The following is a 23,337-nucleotide window of genomic DNA, read 5'->3' as shown; positions in this document are numbered from 1 at the left end:
CTGAGAGAGTTCAGCACCACCAAACCAGCTTTACAACAAATGCTAAAGGAACTTATCTAGGCAGGAAACACAAGAGAAGGAAAAGACCTACAATAACAAACCCAAAACATTTAAGAAAATGGGAATAGGAACATACATATTGATAATTACTTTAAATGTAAATGGATTAAATGCTCCCACCAAAAGACACAGACTCGCTGAATGGATACAAAAACAAGACCCGTATATATGCTGTCTACAAGAGACCCACTTCAGACCTAGGGACATATACAGACTGAAAGTGAGAGGATGGAAAAAGATATTCCATGCAAATGGAAATCAAAAGAAAGCTGGAGTAGCAATTCTCATATCAGACAAAACAGACTTTAAAATAAAGACTATTACAAGAGACAAAGAAGGACACTACATAATGATCAAGGGATCCATCGAAGAAGAAGATATAACAATTGTAAATATTTATGCACCCAACATAGGAGCACCTCAATACATAAGGCAAATACTAGCAGCCATATAAGGGGAAATCGACAGTAACACAATCATAGTAGGGGACTTTAACACCCCACTTTCACCAATGGACAGATCATCCAAAATGAAAATAAATAAGGAAACACAAGCTTTAAATGATACATTAAACAGAATGGACTTAATTGATATTTATAGGACATTCCATCCAAAAACAACAGAATACACATTCTTCTCAAGTGCTCATGGAACATTCTCCAGGATAGATCATATCTTGGGTCACAAATCAAGCCTTGGTAAATTTAAGAAAATTGAAATTATAGCAAGTATCTTTTCCGACCACAACGCTATGAGACTAGATATCAATTACAGGAAAAGCTGTGTAAAAAATACAAACACATGGAGACTAAACAATACACTACTTAATAACCAAGTGATTATGGAAGAAATCAAAGAGGAAATCAAAAAATACCTAGAAACAAATGACAATGGAGACACGACGACCCAAAACCTATGGGATGCAGCAAAAGCAGTTCTAAGAGGGAAGTTTATAGCAATACAATCCTACCTTAAAAAACAGGAAACAACTCGAATAACCAACCTAACCTTGCACCTAAAGCAATTAGAGAAAGAAGAACAAAAACCCCCCAAAGTTAGCAGAAGGAAAGAAATCATAAAGATCAGATCAGAAATAAATGAAAAAGAAATGAAGGAAACAATAGCAAAGATCAATAAAGCTAAAAGATGGTTCTTTGAGAAGATCAACAAAATTGATAAACCATTAGCCAGACTCATCAAGAAAAAAAGGGAGAAGACTCAAATCAATAGAATTAGAAATGAAAAAGGAGAAGTAACAACTGACACTGTAGAAATACAAAGGATCATGAGAGATTACTACAAGCAACTCTATGCCAATAAAATGGACAACCTGGAAGAAATGGACAAATTCTTAGAAATGCACAACCTGCCGAGACTGAACCAGGAAGAAATAGAAAGTATGAACAGACCAATCACAAGCACTGAAATTGAAACTGTGATTAAAAATCTTCCAACAAACAAAAGCCCAGGACCAGATGGCTTCACAGGTGAATTCTATCAAACATTTACAGAAGAGCTAACACCTATCCTTCTCAAACTCTTCCAAAATACAGCAGAAGGAGGAAAACTCCCCAACTCATTCTATGAGGCCACCATCACTCTGATACCAAAACCAGACAAAGATGTCACAAAGAAAGAAAACTACAGGCCAATATCACTGATGAACATAGATGCAAAAATCCTCAACAAAATACTAGCAAACAGAATCCAACAGCACATTAAAAGGATCATACACCATGATCAAGTGGGGTTTATTCCAGGAATGCAAGGATTCTTCAATATATGCAAATCAATCAATGTGATACACCATATTAACAAACTGAAGGAGAAAAACCATATGATCATTTCAATCGATGCAGAGAAAGGTTTCGACAAAATTCAACACCCATTTATGATAAAAACCCTCCAGAAAGTAGGCGTAGAGGAAACTTTCCTCAACATAATAAAAGCCATATATAACAAATCCACAGCCAACATCATTCTTAATGGTGAAAAACTGAAACCATTTCCTCTAAGATCAGGAACAAGACAAGGTTGTCCACTCTCACCACTATTATTCAACATAGTTTTGGAAGTTTTAGCCACAGCAATCAGAGAAGAAAAAGAAATAAAAGGAATCCAAATTGGAAAAGAAGAAGTAAAGCTGTCACTGTTTGCAGATGACATGATACTATACATAGAGAATCCTAAAGATGCCACCAGAAAACTACTAGAGCTAATCAATGAATTTGGTAAAGTAGCAGGATACAAAATTAATACACAGAAACCTCTTGCATTCCTATACACTAATGATGAAAAATCTGAAACTGAAATTAAGAAAACACTCCCATTTCCCATTGCAACAGAAAGAATAAAATACCTAGGAATACACCTACCTAAGGAGACAAAAGACCTGTATGCAGAAAATTATAAGACACTGATGAAAGAAATTAAAGATGATACAAATAGATGGAGAGATATACCATGTTCTTGGATTGGAAGAATCAACAGTGTGAAAATGACTCTACTACCCAAAGCAATCTACAGATTTAATGCAATCCGTATCAAACTACCACTGGCATTTTTCACAGAACTAGAACAAAAAATTTCACAATTTGTATGGAAACACAAAAGACCCCGAATAGCCAAAGCAATCTTGAGAACGAAAAATGGAGCTGGAGGAATCAGGCTCCCTGACTTCAGACTATACTACAAAGCTACAGTAATCAAGACAATATGGTACTGACACAAAAACAGGGATATAGATCAATGGAACAGGATAGAAAGCCCAGAGATATACCCACGCACATATGGTCACCTTTGCTTTGATAAAGGAGGCAAGAATATACAGTGGAGAAAAGACAGCCTCTTCAATAAGTGGTGCTGGGAAAACTGGACAGGTATATGTAAAAGTATGAAATTAGAACACTCCCTAACACCATACACAAAAATAAACTCATAATGGATTAAAGACGTAAATGTAAGGCCAGACACTATCAAACTCTTAGAGGAAAACATAGGCAGAACACTCTATGACATAAATCATAGCAAGAGCCTTTTTGACCCACCTCCTAGAGAAATGGAAATAAAAACAAAAATAAACAAATGGGACCTAATGAAACTTCAAAGCTGTTGCACAGCAAAGGAAACCATAAACAAGATGAAAAGACAACCCTGAGAATGGGTGAAAATATTTGGAAATGAAGCAACTGACAAAGGATTAATCTCCAAAATTTACAAGCAGCTCATGCAGGTCAATAACAAAAAAGCAAACAACCCAATCCAAAAATGGGCAGAAGACCTAAATAGACATTTCTCCAAAGATGATATACAGATTGCCAACAAACACATGAAAGACAGCTCAACATCATTAATCATTAGAGAAATGCAAATCAAAAGTACAATGAGATATCATCTCACACCGGTCAGAATGGCCAGCATCAAAAAATCTAGAAACAATAAATGCTGGAGAGGGTGTGGAGAAAAGGGAACACTCTTACACTGTTGGTGGAAATGTAAATTGATACAGCCACTATGGAGAACAGTATGGAGGTTCCTTAAAAAACTAAAAATAGAACTACCATACAACCCAGTAATCCCACTACTGGGCATATACCCTGAGAAAACCATCATTCAAAAAGAGTCATGTACCAAAATGTTCATTGCAGCTCTATTTACAATAGCCAGGACATGGAAGCAACCTAAGCGTCCATCAACAGCTGAATGGATAAAGAAGATGTGGCACATATATACAATGGAATATTACTCAGCCATAAAAAGAAACGAAATGGAGGTATTTGTAGTGAGGTGGGTGGACCTAGAGTCTGTCATACAGAGTGAAGTAAGTCAGAAAGAGAAAAACAAATACAGTATGCTAACACATATATATGGAATCTAAGAAAAAAAATTAAAAAAGGTCGTGAAGAACCTAGGGGCAAGATGGGAATAAAGACACAGACCTACTAGAGAATGGACTTGAGGATGTGGGGTGGGGGAAGGGTAAGCTGTGAGAAAGTGAGAGAGTGGCATGGACATATATACACTACCAAACATAAAGTAGGTAGTGGAAGCAGCCGCATAGCACAGGGAGATCAGCTCGGTGCTTTGTGACCACCTAGAGGGGTGGGATAGGGAGGGTGGGAGGGAGGGAGACGCAAGAGGGAAGAGATATGGGAACATATGTATATGTATAACTGATTCACTTTGTTATAAAGCAGAAACTAACACACCATTGTAAAGCAATTATACTCCAATAAAGATGTTAAAAAAAAAAAAAGTTGATTTATGAGGAAACTTAAAATTCAGATATTTTTCAGTAGGCAGTGTTTTTATTTGTTAAACAGAAATAAACTAGAGCCTCTAATTAAAAAAAAAATGTATATATATAGTGGCTATGTTCATTTTGAAAGGTCATCAATTTTTCTTAACTTTATTTAAAGCGGATTTCTTACTCATGGAAATAAAAAGTAACCTTGGTTTGAATCAAGTAAAGGAAAGGGAAAACTGACTCAGTTCATTTACAAAGTACAACTATCAGTACAATTATAAATGCAAATGCTATACCATCTTTACAGTCTTTAGGGTGTTTCATTTGTTGATATGTATAATATGGACTCAAGCCTTTGATAATAAAACAATAATGCTATTATTTGAACTTTGATCTCAAGTAAACAAATAAAATGATAGCTATTGTTATATAATTTTAAGAAACAGAGCTATAGAGGAGATGGGAAAAAGTATCAAGAAACAATGTTCAAGAAAAGATACTGCCAAATCATTATAAGCAAAATGTGTCTTTTCACAAGTGTAAAAACTTCTTTCTTAGAAGAAAAAACTCTTTGTTTTTAAAATCAATTTTTCTTCCCTAACTTTATTTTCAGTTAAAAAAAAAAAAAAGATATATATAAAAGACAGTGTTATTGTTGAATTGTGTTCCCCCAAAATACATTGTTCAAATCTTAACCCTCAACACCTATGAATATGACCGTATTTGGAAACAGGATCTTAGCAGTTGTAATCAAGTTAAGATGAAGTCATGCTGAATCTAACATGACTGTGTCCTTATAATAAGAGGAGAAGAGACACAAACACACAGGGAGAAAACCATGTGATGAGGGAGGCAGAGATTGGAGTGATGAGTCTATAAACCAACGCATGCCAAGGAACGTCGCCAATACGTTAAGAAGAAGGCATACAGCAGATTCTCCCCAGTGCCTTCAAAATAACATGGCCCTATGGATAATTTGATTTCAGAATTCTAGTCTCAAGAACTGTGAGAGAATAAATTTTTGTTAATTTAAACCATCCAGTTTGTGGTAATGTTACAGAAACCTAGGAGACTTTAACAGAGAACCAAACTGCCTGTTTACTTATATTTTTCTAGTGAAATGTCAAATCAGTTTCTCAGACTAAATAAATATCTGATCAATGTGTACATAAAAGATATTTAATCCAAATAAGAAAATTCTTCAAATCATTCTGCCTTGCACATGGAATATTTCTCCAAATAACAGTGGTTGATATGAAGTTAATTTTATAATAGGCAGTGAGTCCATGAACACCCAAGTAAAATTTCTTTCAAAATTTGGAATATACATAGTTTTCATGAGACTAAAAGGTTAACAACCATTCTTTAAGAATTATGTTTTTTAATGGTTATTTCTGGATAAACTATTTTTACATGTTTAAAAATCAACTTTAAACTGCTGATTGGGAAACTTCAATGTGCATAAAATTTACTAGCAGTACAACAAACATGATAAAAGAAATTTGGCATGAGTATAATGGACAAATTCATTATTGCTTTTGCAAGAGTTCAGCTTGCTACTATGAGGAAACCTGTTTTTATTCATTTTGCAAAAAGTAGAATAATTGCATCACCTATTTATTGAATTATGTACTACACAAGTGCTAGGTAGCTAAGCTTTTTACTTATATTATCCATCCCATTTAATCCTTACAATTATATTATTATTATCAAATTTAAAGATGTACAAACTGGGGGTCAGAAAGAATCAATAATTTGTCCAAGGTCACACAGCTGGTGGGTGTGGCACAGTTGTGGTTAATCAGTCAGTCTTAATCTGTTCTATGAATTTGTGTTCTTGAATAGCAAGCTTGTAAGTCATACCCGCTATGTTCTAATTGCCTTTCTAACCACTGAAATTTTTGTAAATCATGATTTGCAAATAAATGCTAAAATATGGGAAATAAATGAAATAGCACTTTTGATTAGAATTATAAATATCTGTGGCTTATTAATGACATGGTCATAAAAAGAATGCAATTCAAAGAGAACAAAGGGCTGGTTCTTAATATACTGTGGAAGAAATATAAATTACAGCTATCTGACACAAGATACGTTGCTGTGGTTAAAGAATAACTGAAGATCAAAATAAGATATGACATGTGGATGAGTTAAAAAAGGAAATATTAGAGAAAGAAGAAATTTGACTACAGGTTGCTTACAGAGAAGCATTGTTTATAGGAACTAGTTCCATTAATTTAGCAATGGTCAATTTTAACTATTTTCTTAAATAGGTGAATTATGTATATCAAACTAAGAGAAGATTTAAATCATGATTAAAGTGTAATTCTGAGAAAAGAAGTTTTAGAAACAGTCACTTAATAAAAGGGTTAAGAAAGATCTCCCTACTCCTGAGAGCTGTTATACTAGATTGGTTTACTGAAGGAAGCAATGAAATCTATTTTTCTGAAGATCCTTAAAAAGAGAAGGCATACATTATCAGCAGTTCAGAAAGGTTTAGGTGTCTCTCTGCCAGAAAGCCGCCAGTGGATAATCACTTGTGGTTCTATAAAGCCTAGTGACTGCATAATAATGCTATTCTTATAACTACGAGGAAAGGGCAACACAGCTGCTTTTTCTTTTCTTTTGTGATCAGGATTTGCTGTCCAAAAAGTTGCAGAATAATTTGAATGTAATTAGATGAAATTTTCCCCAACAGAAAAGCAAGAACTAATTTTGACTCTAGTTACTGAAAGAAAACTCAGAAGCTCTACACTGGGTTTTTTAAACATTTATGGTCTCCTTTACCTAGAAAGCATCCCTTTATGTACAGCTTAAAAAGCAGACTCATTTGCTGGATGACCTTAGGCCTATGAGTTGAATTAACACTAAATTAAAAATTCTGAACATATCTACAGTTTCTTTGTTTGTATAAAATGCTTGGAGAAATTCAACTTTAGTGCATTCTACTCAAATTTTTATGAGTTTACTTTTATTTCATTTTATATTCATCTACTTAAGTCTTTATTTTTCATGAAAGTACAGAAAGCAGATTCCTTACATTTATTTTTTTTTTTTTTATAATCCAGTCAATTTCTTTCCAAGCAAACCCCCTTTAAAGGGTAATGTAATTAATTTCTATTTTGAAGATGGCACTGTGGTCCATAATCCTTGGCCAGCTATTTTTCCAGGAGCAATGAGAGCTGCTGTGAAAGTAATGAAATGCTCAATGGGATCTTGTGGTGTACAATTCTCATAAAATATGAAGCTATTAGGGATGTAAAGGGATGACATCCCAAGATTTTGGAGCACTTCAGAATAGTTGTTTAAAATAAGTGAGGGAAAAAAATGTAGAAATTAAACAAAAAAATTCATACATGGCATGGATAATTTTAAAATAAGTAGAAAATAATTCTAACTTCCCGAACTATTTAGTATTTGTAGTTATATGATATGTGTGTCCAAGATAGATGCAAAGAGCCCTATTTTCAAACATGGGTACATAATTTTTATTATTTAAATTTTTTGTATTTAGGGATATAATGTAGTCCTATACTATATAGTACTCCAGGTAAGGGCAAAAGCAGCTTACTGTAATTTTTGACATGCAACAGTGCTCAGGAAAAAGAAAAAAAGAAAAAGAGAAATAGCTATGCTTATATAAATTGCTATATTAAAGACTACTTTTTATTTTTTCATTAAAACATAAGATAATTCTACTTGTTTCTACATACTTAATAATAGAAAACTCATAGCACAAATATTTCATTGCTTGCCTCCAAATAATTGTTGACGTCCTCTGTGGCCATCTGCCAAGGTGATCATTCCTTTGTGTTTGATGGAATTAGAGGAGTATCACAGTTCTACAGATTGATGAAGAAAAATATTCTGTGCTCTTCGCTTCTGGTATATATTTCCTTGGTCCTGTTAAAAAGGAAATAAGGGTGAATTCTGAACAGACAGACAGTTATTCTATATTTCTTCAGATTCATATTTAAGGACATTTTGAGATTCTTAATGAGGTCTCGTTAAGAATCATAGAATTTTAGTCTTACACACAGGACTTGCTAAATTTATGACTTCAGGTAAGAAAGAGCTATATAAATCAGATGATTCAATCCGCATATCTTACAGGATAGGAAACAAATCCAGACAGGTTAAACAACTCAACCATTGTTACAGTCAACTGGTAGCAGAGCCAGCATGAGAAACCAGTTCTTATCATTCCAAATCCAGGGCTCTTTCCTCTAGTTATCTCCCAGCAGGTAGAAGAGAAGACTCTGGAAGAGGGAGAGAGACTGGGAATAGCATTATCATGACCAAGCTAGTTTCTCAGCCCTAATGCTTAGAGAAAAATCTAGAAAGAAAGAACATGATAGTTAAGTAATATTTAGATTATTAATTCAAAGCACAGCACTTGCTCAATGAACACCTAAGATACTATTTTATTAAAGTATGATTAAGAGTATTTTATTAAAAATGACCAATCACTGTTAAATTTCTGAATTTCAACCAGTTATGATCATTTATTTTTTCTAATCTTTGGTACTGCAACAATCTATTATCCATATAGCAAAAAAGGGATATTTTTATTATCCACAGAGCAATATTTTTAAAAAGAAAATTGGATTTTAGACACTCTTGATCAAAACACTTCGAAGATATCCCAGAACATCTATGATAAAATCCAAAGGCTTTATCTTGCCTTAGATGATTGGGCCCTGGCTACCTCTGAGAGCCTATCCTATCATTTTTCCCCTTGCTGTGTAATCTACAGCCTAGTGGTCTTCTTGTTCTTCCTTAAATATACTAAGCACACTTTTGGGTAAGGTCTTTGACCTTGGTTCCTCCTCAGACTGGAACATTTCTCCATCTAGGCGCATGTCTGTTCCCAATGACTGAAACATTCTTTTCCCTGAGAGCGCCACTGCATGTTTCAAGAATCTGCTCAAATGTCACCTCCCAGAGAGGTTGTCTCTTACTACTAGCTAAACTACTTTCCCACCCTCCAGCATTCATCCCTCTCCCTACTGACCCTCATTTTCTATACCCATACGTACTTCATTTCCAGTCACAGTATTTATAATTTCTAGATATTAAACAACCCAATATAATCCCTAGGGGGGCAGATGTGTTTTGGGATTAAGTATTATTTGAGTTTTTAAAGGTAATATGGTAAATGGACTTTAATTATGCAGCCTCTTCCCCTAGTCTGAGAGGTCTGGGGCAGCACTCTGAAATAAAATATGTTAATATCTCTACAGCAAAACATGTATCCATTCTCAGTGGTATTTGTAAAAAGACAATAAATAGCTCATATCAGTTTTACTACTAAACAAGTTAAGATTAGGTCAGGTTTTACCATTATATGAATTGCAAAAATTTTCAGTTTTAGAGCTTTTGGATTTTGGAATTGCAGATAAAGGATTGTGGAATATACTATGTATTAGTTTGTTTATTGCCTGTCTCCTCTATGTAATGTATGCTCACAAGACCAGCTTTTTTTTTCTTTTTCTGCTGTATGCCCAAGTGCCTAACAGATAAGTACTCAATAAATATTAGTTAAGTAGGTAAGTGAAGGTTTCTGTAAGGATTAGTTTGTTTTTTTTTAACATTATAAGTAAACCCTATCCTATAATATTATTCTTCTCAATTGAAGGAACAGTTGAAAAAAATATTTTAAAAGCTTCTTAAAATTATTTCTTCTTATATGGTTTGCTGAAAGAAAAAAATATGATAAACAGTACTTAGAAAATATTACTCAGCCATAAAAAGGAATGAAATTGGGTCATTTGTAGAGACGTGGATGGACCTAGAGATTGTCATACAGAGTGAAGTAAGTCAGAAAGAGAAAAACAAGTATCGTATATTAATGCATATATGTGGAACCTAGAAAAATGGTACAGATGAACCGGTTTGCAGGGCAGAAATAGAAACACAGATGTAGAGAACAAACGTATGGACACCAAGGGGGGAAAGTGGCGGGGGGTGGTGGTGGGATGAATTGGGCAATTGGGATTGACATGTATACATTAATATGTATAAAATAGATAACTAATAAGAACCTGCTGTATAAAAAAATAAAATTCAAAAATTCAAAAAAAAAAACAAAAACAAAACTACAGGAAACAACACCTGGGCTGTGTAATATAGTGGGAAGAGTTTTCTACTGGAATTCTAGAGATCTAGGTGCTTCCTTGCATTCCCATTTTCTGTTTAATTACTTATCTATTTATCATTTATCTATCCATCTATCTCTTTATCTTTGATTTAGATACCTCACAATTCTTGGCCCAACACATTATCTCTAAAATGAGAGGGCAGAACTCAATCTTTAGTAATTCTATGACTTTACTGAGTTAAGTAATTGAGGCAGTAACCACTCTGACTATCCCAGAAGCTGGCTGGCCAGTCTGAAAGACATATAATCTTGTTCATCTAATCTACAATTTAAAAATTAGAGATAAGTTTTTAATTAAATTTAAGCATGCATGTTTTGAAGTGACACATTTGTAAAATATCTACTTTATATCATAGGTAAACAATACTGAACTTTTGTGTGACTTTCTGCATAAGAGTATGCCTAATAATAACAAATATTTATTGGGCATTTACTATGTGCCAAGTGCTATTCTAAGCTCTGTATGTATAGTATTAAACTTACAACAACTCTATTAGCTAGATACTAATATTAAATCTCTATGGTATATTGGATTATTCCTCCCTTTCCCCACTACACATTCATGGGAGGTGCATGTGTACCTCTCTGCTCTTTGAGTTTGGGCTTGGCCACGTGACTTGCTTTGACCAAATAGGATAACAGCAGGCAACACACAAGCAGAGCCTTGAAATATGTAGCTTTAGTTAAGTGGGCTTCTTCCTTGCACTCTTGCTTTTTACTCTGAGAAAAAAATGTTTCAGGTAGCTATAGGTCCAAGGAAGATGCGACATGTGGCACAGACTTAGGCCCATCCTCCACTTGGAACCACGTCCAGTTGAGCTCAACCTGGATCAGACCTCCTCCTGCTTACCCCCAGACTTCTGAGCAAGAACTAAATGCATTTACTGTGACATGCCAGTGAGATTTTTGTGGTGGTTTGTACTGCAGCAAAAGCTCACTGATAAACTTCCTTTTTATAGACAGCAAAAATGAGGGTCAGAGATTGAGTAATCTGTCCAAACTTTCACAGCTAATAAAGCGGTAGAGCTGGATATGAAGCCATGCAAGTCTAGCTCAAGGGCCTACACTCTAAGCCCCTAAGCTATATTGCCACTACATTATACTGGCATACTGTATTATAAGATATTAAGCCATTTATTAATACGGCAGTGGGTGATCTGGCACATATTGAAATTCATAATTGTAAATGTAGTCTAATTGTCAGTGGACAAAGATGTCTTGTAGCTTTGAGTGTAATGTTTCATCTTGAGACATTAATATAAAATAAATGTACTATTTTCTGGAGTCAAACTAATAAGACTACACATCTCTTGAAGTAACTTCCCAGCTCACCCTGACACCGAACAGTGGCCCTCAGTGCTCATAGCTCTACCGCATAATTCTACCCTCTGACTTCGGCTGACCAATTCAGGAATGCATCTGTGATCCAAGCTGAATCATCCAGGTTTCTCTTTTAATAGCCTGAAATTTGGACATGTGAGTGGGAGTCCCCATTAATGGCTCTACTCTAGAGAAAGGTGAAATCCCCAGAGCTACCCTTGTTCCTTTTCTTCCCACCTGTGAATTTCAGGATACTCTAGTATCTTCCCAGGCAAATGCCCTTTTAAAATAAGCTTGCCAAACTCTGTTTTTCTTATTGCAACCAAAAGAAACTTAAGCAAAATCGGCTTTAAAAACTTCATTGTTCTTTTTGTTATAATTTAAAAGTGCAGAGGAAGGATTTCTTAAAAAGACCAAATGAAGTTTGCATTTGCTTTTTGATCCTGTCAAAGTAAGCAGTTTAGAGTTATGGATTGTGTGTCCCCTGATACTAGTTAAAAATTCTTCCATATTTTAAAAACCAGGGTTCATGGACCCTAAAGGATCTGTGGATAGAACTACATTTTAGTAAAGTTGCAAAAAGTAGATTTCCTTTGTAATCCTATGTATTTTATGTATTTAAGTACATTTTGTTTGTAAGGAGCTTTCTATATTCATTTTGATAATGAAAGGCAAGTAAACATATGGGATTATTTTTGTCATTGATTCACTCAGAAACTATTTATGAGACTCAAATATATTCCAGACATTGCTTTAGGTACTGAAGATACAAGTGGGATGAGACAAAGTCTCTGCCCTCATAAAGGAATAAGAAAGAATATGAGGAATATAATTTAAAAATTTCATAGTACTGTTAGTAATGAACTTGGTACATCTATACAGTAAGGAGATGAGGGTAGCTTGAAAGTGTGAGAGTATGTGGAGGTAAAATGCCTGTGGAAAGTTTATGAGCAATCCTTAATCTATACCTAATCTTCAAGAGGAATATATCAGCATATATAGGGAACCCTGCAAGAAATCTTATGTAAGAGTAAATAATAAAGCATTCGATACTACCACCACCACAATGGCAATGTTTTTTATGCTTTTTACTTTACCAGTGATTTCATATCTACTACTACAATATAACCTCAATACTTCTTCCTGATGAACAGGAGAGAAAATGAAGCCTCAGAAGTTTGAGAAACTTGACCACTTTGAGTAGTGGTAAAACCAACTACACCCTGGTTTCTAAGTTTCCCAGCTTTTCTTTCCATTATGCCACACTACATCATCTTAACAAAAGACGATTAGTTTCACAGCAGGCAGTGTTGAAATTTCCTTTTATTTACTTCTGTGAGCTACTTGTGAAGTGGGAGAAAGAAGCAACATTATTGGGGTCACACAGAAGCTGCTGGTAACAAATTGAACATCTTTTGTCTTCAGGCATAAGCTCAAATCACTTTGGGATGGCATGATAGAATTGGTAGTGGAGGAGTTTAAGAATGTACTACTACAGCAGACTTTTCCCAACCAGAAGATTTAACCATCTAGAGTAGGGGTTGGCCAACTTCAGCCAGAGAACAAATCCAGTTTGCCACCTGTTTTTTGTATGCCCCCTGCGCCCCCCCAAGCCAAGAATGGTATTTACATTTTAAGTGGTTCAGAAAGCACCACAAGAAAAAAAAAATCATGACACCTGAAAATTATATGAAATTCAAATTTAAGTGTCCATAAATAAAGCTGAAACACAGCCATGCTCATTCGTTCATGTATCACCTGTGACTTCTTTCATGCCTCAACAGTAGTTGAGGACCTGCTGGTTAGTCAAGCCTAAAATATTTACTATCTATCTGGCCTTTAACAGAAAAAGTTAGCTGATCCCTGATCTAGAAGGTCACAGAGTTTTCCAAGGAGTTCATGTTAAAGGTGGTAAAAACATCTGTTTAAATTTTTAATTTAAGAAATTAATAACTGCATAGTTATTTAATGGAATGATTTGAGAGCACCCAAGGCATATGAGTCAACGACTATCCTAGGGGCCTGAGAAGCATGCTTGCATCTCAGCCACTCAGGCAGCTGATCACTCGGATGACCTCCTTGACACCATGGTGTTTGTGATTATTACAGAGGTTTAAATTGTTTAACTACCAGTCCTACATTTTCAAATTTACTGTCACACAGATTGCTGGTTAAAGACAGCAAACACAAAGAAACTTTTGGTGACATATAATTAATGAGGAGAATAAACATTCTATGAAGCCTGTAAATCTGCCTTAAGATGACTGTCATCAAATCTGTAAGTTGCATTTATCTAATCAAAAGGAACCCCTAAAAGACTCAAATATTCTAAAAGTCAGTATTAAAAAGAATATGGTGATGATCATTTTCAAACTTTTCTTGAGTAAAATTTTCTCTTATTTAGAAATTAAAATCAGCTGATTTTACAAGCAGATTTACAGGCTTCATAGGAGTTTTATGCAATAAACAGTTTTCTAAATATTTATGTGTTTGCAACTTGTCATATTTAGAAATGTTACTTCTCTGAATGTTCACTATAGAGGTCCATTTCCCCTTGATTTGTAATCTTCCTTCATAAAGCTTTGGGTTGTGATCCAATTTTTAACAATATAGGTTCCCAACATTTTTGTAACTGAAAAACAATGACATTCTTCTTGAAAGTTTTAACACTTACCTATTAAAAAAATGTTGAGAAACACTGTACCAAAGAATAGGAAAAATAAGTGATAATATTTATTCACTCTACATATTCATTCATTATTCCTCCAGCAAACAGATGAGTAGAAACTCTTTGCCCGCCTTGTGGAAAAAAGCCAAGAGATAAATGACAGTCTTTGTTTTCAAGGCGCTTACAGGCTGGTAGCTAGAAAAGTGACAAGTATGCTGATTGTTAAAATTCACTTTGTTAACTTCTTTAATAGATGTAAAGTAAGGTGCTCACAGATGTAAAGAAGCTGCTACTTTATAATCTAGAACAAAAATGAACTCAGTTCCTGGTGGTGAAAACAGAAGAGAGACTCTCTTTTCAAAAAGGATGCACTTTAGTTACAGATATAAGGAAGGCAGGGTCTAGTGAATGTTTATCTAGAAAAAAGGATAAATTAAATATTCTCAACAGATGACCAAATCCTCCTTTTCTCTTAATTTCCAGAGAGGTTACACAATACCTTCATTCAAAACTTTTGGGAGTCAGATGTGTTTTGTAATTAATAACTTTTTAGTTTTGAAAGGTAAGTTTAAATCCATTACAACTGTTAAAAAACATACCAAAATTTAAAAAAAACAACAAAAAACCACAAGTTTTTAATGCCTAAAACATACATCAAAGACTGCTCTGTACCAAAAGATAATTTTAGGCTTCTTGTCACTGATAATAACTGATTCAAAAAGAATAAACTATCATGAATTGATGAACAGATACATAAAATGTAGTACCATCCATACAATGGAATATTATTTGGCCATAAAAAGGAATGAAATTCTGACACATGCTACAACATGGATGAAACTTGAAAACATTATGTTAAGTGAAAGGAGCAAGACACAAAAAGCAGAATAATGTATGATTCTATGTATATAAAATGTCCAGAATAGGCAAATACACAGAGACAAAAAGAAGATTAATGATTGCCAGGGGCTTGGAGTAGAGGGGAATGAAGAGTGACTGCTAAGGGGTACAGGGTTTCTTTTTGGGGTGATGAAAAAGTTCTGGAATAAGTGGTAATTGATGTACAACATTCTGAATACACCAAAAAGCACTGAATTGTACAATTTAAAATTGTGAAATTTATAACAAACTATATTTTAATAAAGCTATCATCAAAATTTTTTTCTATGAAGAAGAATGAACTCATTTTATCAGAGAATTTTCAATCTCTAAAGTAGTAAAAATAAACTGCTAAGATGAACTATCCTAGGGAACTATTTCTGTTTGTGACTCTGAATAACCACATTGATCTTGTAAGATATAGCTAAAAGAAAGTAGTAATGAAGTTCTTCAGACACTTCACGTTTAAAAATCTAAGCACATATACAAAAATCTAAAACATGGAACACATATAATTAGTATGGATAAGTAAAGAAACATATGAAAAGAATCAAATGACAGACTAAACCTGGTTTAGACTATAGTTTGTCCTTACTTCAAACACATAACAAAAATTAAAAATTCCAATCAGATGCTGAAAATAGTCCTAAAGAGTTAATCTGGTATTTTTTTTCCCTCTAAATTCAAAGTCCAAATTCTTATTTTTTTTTTTTTTTAAGTTCAGAGACCATAAGTGTAACACCCAATGAATTTTTTTTTTTAATTATTAGCCCCTTTAATTAATTATTTATTTATTTATTGGGCTGTGTTGGGTCTTCGTTTTTGTGCGAGGGCTTCCTCTAGTTGTGGAAAGTGGGGGCCACTCTTCATTGCGGTGCGCGGGCCTCTCAGTATCGCGGCCTCTCTTGCTGCGGAGCACAGGTTCCAGACGCACAGGCTCAGTAATTGTGGCACACGGGCTTAGTTGCTCCGCGCACGTGGGATCTTCGCAGACCAGGGCTCGAACCCGTGTCCCCCGCATTAGCAGGCAGACTCTCAACCACTGTGCCACCAGGGAAGCCCCCAAATTCTTTTTATTCCAAATTAAGTTACGAAATATTTATAAACCAATCTACAACCACTACAATAGGATCACTGTGAACAATGGTATTTGGGAACTGGAATAAATTTAAAATTGAAGATTCAATCAGAAGAATGAAAGAATGAAGAAATTAGAATCTGTCTGAATTTGAACCTGAAGTTTTAACATGGAAAAGGTGAATTATAGAGCAAGAAACAAACAAGAAAAGAGACAGCAAAGTCCACCAAAATCTATGTTCATTTACTTGGGTACCATACTGATGTTCCAGTTAGGCTTGAGCTGAAGATATTACTATCTAGAACACTTAAATTGGCTTGATGATTCAGGTGTTAAGATCAACTGAATGACTGCTTCCATTGGTAGAGCACAACTAGTCAGCAATGGGTAAAGAGGGAAATTAACTCCAGTGGTTTGGGAAAGTCTACAGTGAAATTACAACTGCATAATCTTCATATATATATATGAAAATTTATGAGTCAAAAAGCTTTATATATGTAGCAAGAAACACTTTCTTTAATATTGATAGAAAATAAATTGTAACAAGATAAAACTCTTACCAAATTACCAATATTTATTTAGTTATTTTTTTTATACTTTGTGTCTTATTCCTATTGGACAACGTAAGTAAAATAAGTAAATTTCAATTTATAAATATAACATAATAATATGATTACTAGATTCTAGGAAATGACCATGAGATAAATTCAAGCAGCTCCCAATATTTACTTTAATATGTGGTAAATCACAACAACACTATTAAAAATTCTTTTATTTGTTTTGGTTTTTTAAGATCATAATATAAGTTTATTACTAGAAAGCTTAATAATATAAAGTATAAAATATAATTGGATCTAGGTAATTTAGCAAAGTGTGAGCTTCCCAATCATTTTATAGAACCTGCCATCTCTTGAATAGTTCGTATAAAATAATGTGGTATGTTTGAAGTATTAGAAAAAAAAGAATTCAGAATTCTTTCATAAGTAGTACACTCAACATTGGAGATAGAAAGGGATGATGGGTAGGTACATACATGTGACAATAACATAGCAATAGCAACTGATTTGTATGAAAATCAGTCTATAGGTCCTGTTTAGGATGAAGAAATTGGCTAATGCTTGCAGCTGGAAGTAAGTAGTTTTACGGCTTTAATTCTCTTTTTGGAATGAAAATGATATTAAAATAACATGTAAAGAGGGACTTCCCTGGCGGTCCAGTGGTTAAGACTCCACCTTCTAATGCAGGGGGTGAGTGTTTGATACCTGGTCGGGGAGCTAAGATCGCAAATGCCTCGTGGCCAAAAAACCAAAACATAAAACAGAAGCAATACAGTAACAAATTCAATAAAGACTTTTAAAATGGTCCACAGCATAAAAACCTTTACCAAAAAAAACATGTAAAGATACTGTGATCAGGCGGGGTCTGGGCAAGATGGTGGAAGAGTAAGACGCGGAGATCACCTTCCTCCCCACAGATACATCAGAAATACATCTACACGTGGAACTGCTCCTATAGAACACCCACTGAACGCTGGCAGAAGATGTCAGACCTCCCAAAAGGCAAGAAACTCCCCACGTACCTGGGTAGGGCAAAAGAAAAAAGAAATAACAGAGACAAAAGAATAGGGACGGGACCTGCACCAGTGGGAGGGAGCTGTGAAGGAGGAAAGGTTTCCACACACTAGGAAGCCCCTTCGCGGGCGGAGACTGCGGGTGGCAGAGGGGGGGAAGCTACGGAGACACGGAGGAGAGCGCAGCCACAGGGGTGCAGAGGGCAAAGCGGAGAGATTCCCGCACAGAGGATCGGTGCCGACTAGCACTCACCAGCCCGAGAGGCTTGTCTGCTCATCCGCCGGGGCGGGCAGGGGCTGGGAGCTGAGGCTCGGGCTTCGGTTGGATCGCAGGGAGAGGACTGGGGTTGGCGGCGTGAACACAGCCTGAAGGGGTTAGTGCACCACAGCTAGCCGGGAGGGAGTCCGGGAAAAGCCTGGAGCTGCTGAAGAGGCGAGAGACTTTTTCTTGCCTCTTTGTTTCCTGGTGTGCGAGGAGAGGGGGATTCAGAGCGCCGCCTAAACGAGCTCCAGAGACAGGCGCGAGCCACGGCTATCAGCGCAGACCCCAGAGATGGACAAGAGACGCTAAGGCTGCTGCTGCAGCCACCAAGAAGCCTGTGTGCGAGCACAAGTCACTATCCACACCGCCCCTCCCAGGAGCCTGTGCAGCCTGCCACTGCCAGCGTCCCGTGATCCAGGGACAACTTCCCCGGGAGAACGCCCGGCGCGCCTCAGGCTGCTGCAACGTCACGCCGGCCTCTGCCGCCGCAGGCTCGCCCCGCCTCCGTACCCCTCCCTCCCCCCGGCCTGAGTGAGCCAGAGCCCCCGAAGCAGCTGCTCCTTTAACCCTGTCCTGTCTGAGCGAAGAACAGACGCCCTCAGGCGACTTACATGCAGAGGCGGGTCCAAATCCAAAGCTGAACCCTGGGAGCTACGCGAACAAAGAAGAGAAAGGGAAATTTCTCCCAGCAGCCTCAGAAGCAGCGGATTAAAGCTCCACAAACAACTTGATGTACCTGCATCTGTTGAATACCTGAATAGACAACGAATCATCCCAAATTGAGGAGGTGGACTTTGGGAGCAGGATATATTATTTCTTCCCCTTTTCCTCTTTTTGTGAGTGTGTATGTGTATGCTTTTGTGTGAGATTTTGTCTGTATAGCTTCGCTTTCACCATTTGTCCTAGGGTTTGGTCCGTCCGTTTTTTTTATTTTTTGTTTTTTTTACTTAAAAAATTTTTTTTCTTAATAATTTTTTTCTTATTTTTTATTTTAAAAAATTAAAAAATTTTTTTCTTAATAAATTTTTTCTCAATAATTTTTTTCTTATTTTTTGTTGTAAAAAATTTAAAAATTTATTTTAAAAAATTAAAATATTTTTTCTTAATAAATTTTTTCTTAATTTTTTTCTTATTTTTTATTTTAATAGCTTTATTTTATTTTATCTTACTTTATTTTATTTTATTCTCTTTCTTTCTTTCTTTCTATTTTTTCTCCCTTTTATTCTGAGCCATGTGGATGAAAGGCTCTTGGTGCTCCAGCCAGGCATCAGGGCTGTGCCTCGGAGGTGGGAGAGCCAACTTCAGGACACTGGTCCACAAGAGACCTCTCAGAGCCACATAATACCAAACGGCGAAAATCTCTCAGAGATCTCCATCTCAACACCAAGACCCAGCTTCACTCAACGACCAGCAAGCTACAGTGCTGGACACCCTATGCCAAACAACTAGCAAGACAGGAACACAGCCCCATCCATTAGCAGAGAGGCTGCCTAAAATCATAATAAGGCCACAGACACTCCAAAACACACCACCAGACATGGACATGCCCACCAGAAAGACAAGATCCAGCCTCATCCACCAGAACACAGGCACTAGTCCCCTCCACCAGGAAGCCTACACAACCCACTGAACCAACCTTAGCCACTGGGGACAGATACCAAAAACAACAGGAACTATGAACCTGCAGCCTGTGAAAAGGAGACCCCAAACACAGTAAGATAAGCAAAATGAGAAGACATAAAAACACACAGCAGATGAAGGAGCAAGGTAAAAACACACTAGACCTAACAAATGAAGAGGAAATAGGCAGTCTACCTGAAAAAGAATTAGGAATAATGATAGTAAAGATGATCCAAAATCTTGGAAATAGAATAGAAAAATGCAAGAAACATTTAACAAGGATGTAGAAGAACTAAAGAGGAACCAAGCAATGATGAAAACCACAATAAATGAAATTAAAAATACTCTAGAAGGGATCAATAGCAGAATAACTGAGGCAGAAGAACGGGTAAGTGACCTGGAAGATAAAATAGTGGAAATAACTACTGCAGAGCAGAATAAAGAAAAAAGAATGAAAAGAACTGAGGACAGTCTCAGAGACCTCTGGCACAACATTAAACGCACCAACATTCGAATTATAGGAGTCCCAGAAGAAGAAAAGAAAAAGAAAGGGACTGAGAAAATATCTGAAGAGATTATAGTTGAAAACTTCCCTAATATGGGAAAGGAAATAGTTAATCAAGTCCTGGAAGCACAGAGAGTCCCATACAGGATAAATCCAAGCAGAAACATGCCAAGACACATATTAATCAAACTATCAAAAATTAAATATACAGAAAACATATTGAAAGTAGCAAGGGAAAAACAACAAATAACACACAAGGGAATCCCCATAAGGTTAACAGCTGATCTTTCAGCAGAAACTCTGCAAGCCAGAAGGGAGTGGCAGGACATACTCAAAGTGATGAAGGAGAAAAACCTACAACCAAGATTACTCTATCCAGCAAGGATCTCATTCAGATTTGATGGAGAAATTAAAACCTTTACAGACAAGCAAAAGCTGAGAGAGTTCAGCACCACCAAACCAGCTTTACAACAAATGCTAAAGGAACTTCTCTAGGCAGGAAACACAAGAGAAGGAAAAGACCTACAATAACAAACCCAAAACATTTAAGAAAATGGGAATAGGAACATACATATCGATAATTACCTTAAATGTAAATGGATTAAATGCTCCCACCAAAGACACAGACTGGCTGAATGGATGCAAAAACAAGACCCGTATATATGCTGACTACAAGAGACCCACTTCAGACCTAGGGACACATACAGACTGAAAGTGAGGGGATGGAAAAAGATACTCCATGCAAATGGAAATCAAAAGAAAGCTGGAGTAGCAATTCTCATATCAGACAAAATAGACTTTAAAATAAAGACTATTACAAGAGACAAAGAAGGACACTATATAATGATCAAGGGATCGATGCAAGAAGATATAACAATTGTAAATATTTATACACCCAACATAGGAGCACCTCAATACATAAGGCAAATACTAACAGCCATAATAGGGGAAATCGACAGTAACACAATCATAGTAGGGGACTTCAACACCCCACTTTCACCAATGGACAGATCATCCAAAATGAAAATAAAGAAGAAAACACAAGCTTTAAATGATACATTAAACAAGATGGACTTAATTGACATTTATAGGACATTCTACCCAAAAACAACAGAATACACATTTTTCTCAAGTGCTCATGGAACATTCTCCAGGATAGATCATATCTTGGGTCACATATCAAGCCTTGGTAAATTTAAGAAAATTGAAATCGTATCAAGTATCTTTTCCGACCACAACGCTATGAGACTAGATATCAATTACAGGAAAAGATCTGTAAAAAATACAAACACATGGAGGCTAAACAATACACTACTTAACAAAGAAGTGATCACTGAAGAAATCAAAGGGGAAATCAAAAAATACCTAGAAACAAATGACAATGGAGACACGACGACCCAAAATCTATGGGATGCAGCAAAAGAAGTTCTAAGAGGGAAGTTTATAGCAATACAATCCTACCTCAAGAAAAAGGAAACATCTCGAATAAACAACCTAACGTTATACCTAAAGCAATTAGAGAAAGAAGAACAAAAAACCCCCGAAGTTAGCAGAAGGAAAGAAATCATAAAGATCAGATCAGAAATAAATGAAAAAGAAATGAAGGAAACAATAGTAAAGATCAGTAAAGCTAAAAGCTGGTTCTTTGAGAAGATCAACAAAATTGATAAACCATTAGCCAGACTCATCAAGAAAAAAAGGGAGAAGACTCAAATCAATAGAATTAGAAATGAAAAAGGAGAAGTAACAACTGACACTGTAGAAATACAAAGGATCATGAGAGATTACTACAAGCAACTCTATGCCAATAAAATGGACAACCTGGAAGAAATGGACAAATTCTTAGAAATGCACAACCTGCCGAGACTGAACCAGGAAGAAATAGAAAATATAAACAGACCAATCACAAGCACTGAAATTGAAACTGTGATTAAAAATCTTCCAACAGGGCTTCCCTGGTGGCGCAGTGGTTGAGAATCTGCCTGCTAATGCAGGGGACACGGGTTCGAGCCCTGGTCTGGGAAGATCCCACATGCCGCGGAGCAACTGGGCCCGTGAGCCACAACTGCTGAGCCTGCGCGTCTGGAGCCTGTGCCCCACAAAGGGAGGGGCGGCGATAGTGAGAGGCCCGCGCACCGCGATGAAGAGTGGCCCCCGCACCATGATGAAGAGTGGCCCCCGCTTGCCGCAACTAGAGAAAGCCCTCGCACGAAACGAAGACCCAACACAGCTAAAAATAAAATAAATAAATAAAGTAGCTATTAATTAAAAAAAAAAAAAAAAAAAATCTTCCAACAAACAAAAGCCCAGGACCAGATGACTTCACAGGCAAATTCTATCAAACATTCAGAGAAGAGCTAACACCTATCCTTCTCAAACTCTTCCAAAATATAGCAGAGGGAGGAACACTCCCCAATTCATTCTACGAGGCCACCATCACCCTGATACCAAAACCAGACAAAGATGTCACAAAGAAAGAAAACTACAGGCCAATATCACTGATGAACATAGATGCAAAAATATTCAACAAAATACTAGCCAACAGAATCCAACAGCACATTAAAAGGATCATACACCATGATCAAGTGGGGTTTATCCCAGGAATGCAAGGATTCTTCAATATAAGCAAATCAATCAACGTGATACACCATATTAACAAATTGAAGGAGAAAAACCATATGATCATCTCAGTAGATGCAGAGAAAGCTTTCGACAAAATTCAACACCCATTTATGATAAAAGTCCTACAGAAAGTAGGCATAGAGGGAACTTTCCTCAACATAATAAAGGCCATATATGACAAACCCACAGCCAACATTGTCCTCAATGGTGAAAAACTGAAACCATTTCCACTAAGATCGGGAACAAGACAAGGTTGCCCACTCTCACCACTATTATTCAACATAGTTTTGGAAGTGTTAGCCACAGCAATCAGAGAAGAAAAAGAAATAAAAGGAATCCAAATTGGA

At 36.2% G+C, this 23,337-nt stretch overlaps 1 protein-coding gene across 1 annotated transcript in view; it reads right to left on the bottom strand.

Moving 5' to 3' along the window:
* Positions 1 to 8,067: 8,067 nt before the first annotated feature.
* The window catches only part of LOC133091476 (uncharacterized), a 184,535-nt gene continuing 169,265 nt past the window's right edge, over positions 8,068 to 23,337 (bottom strand). Inside the window, exon 6 of the mRNA XM_061190823.1 lies at positions 8,068 to 8,209. The gene's annotated coding sequence lies outside the window, so the exon portion shown is untranslated. The remainder of the gene's footprint in view (positions 8,210 to 23,337) is intronic.

This window comes from Eubalaena glacialis, chromosome 1, assembly GCF_028564815.1.
Source record: "Eubalaena glacialis isolate mEubGla1 chromosome 1, mEubGla1.1.hap2.+ XY, whole genome shotgun sequence".
Classification (NCBI taxonomy): domain Eukaryota; kingdom Metazoa; phylum Chordata; class Mammalia; order Artiodactyla; family Balaenidae; genus Eubalaena; species Eubalaena glacialis.
The sequence above is the reverse complement of the archived record's forward strand: the minus strand, read 5'-3'. Positions and strand labels throughout refer to the sequence as shown.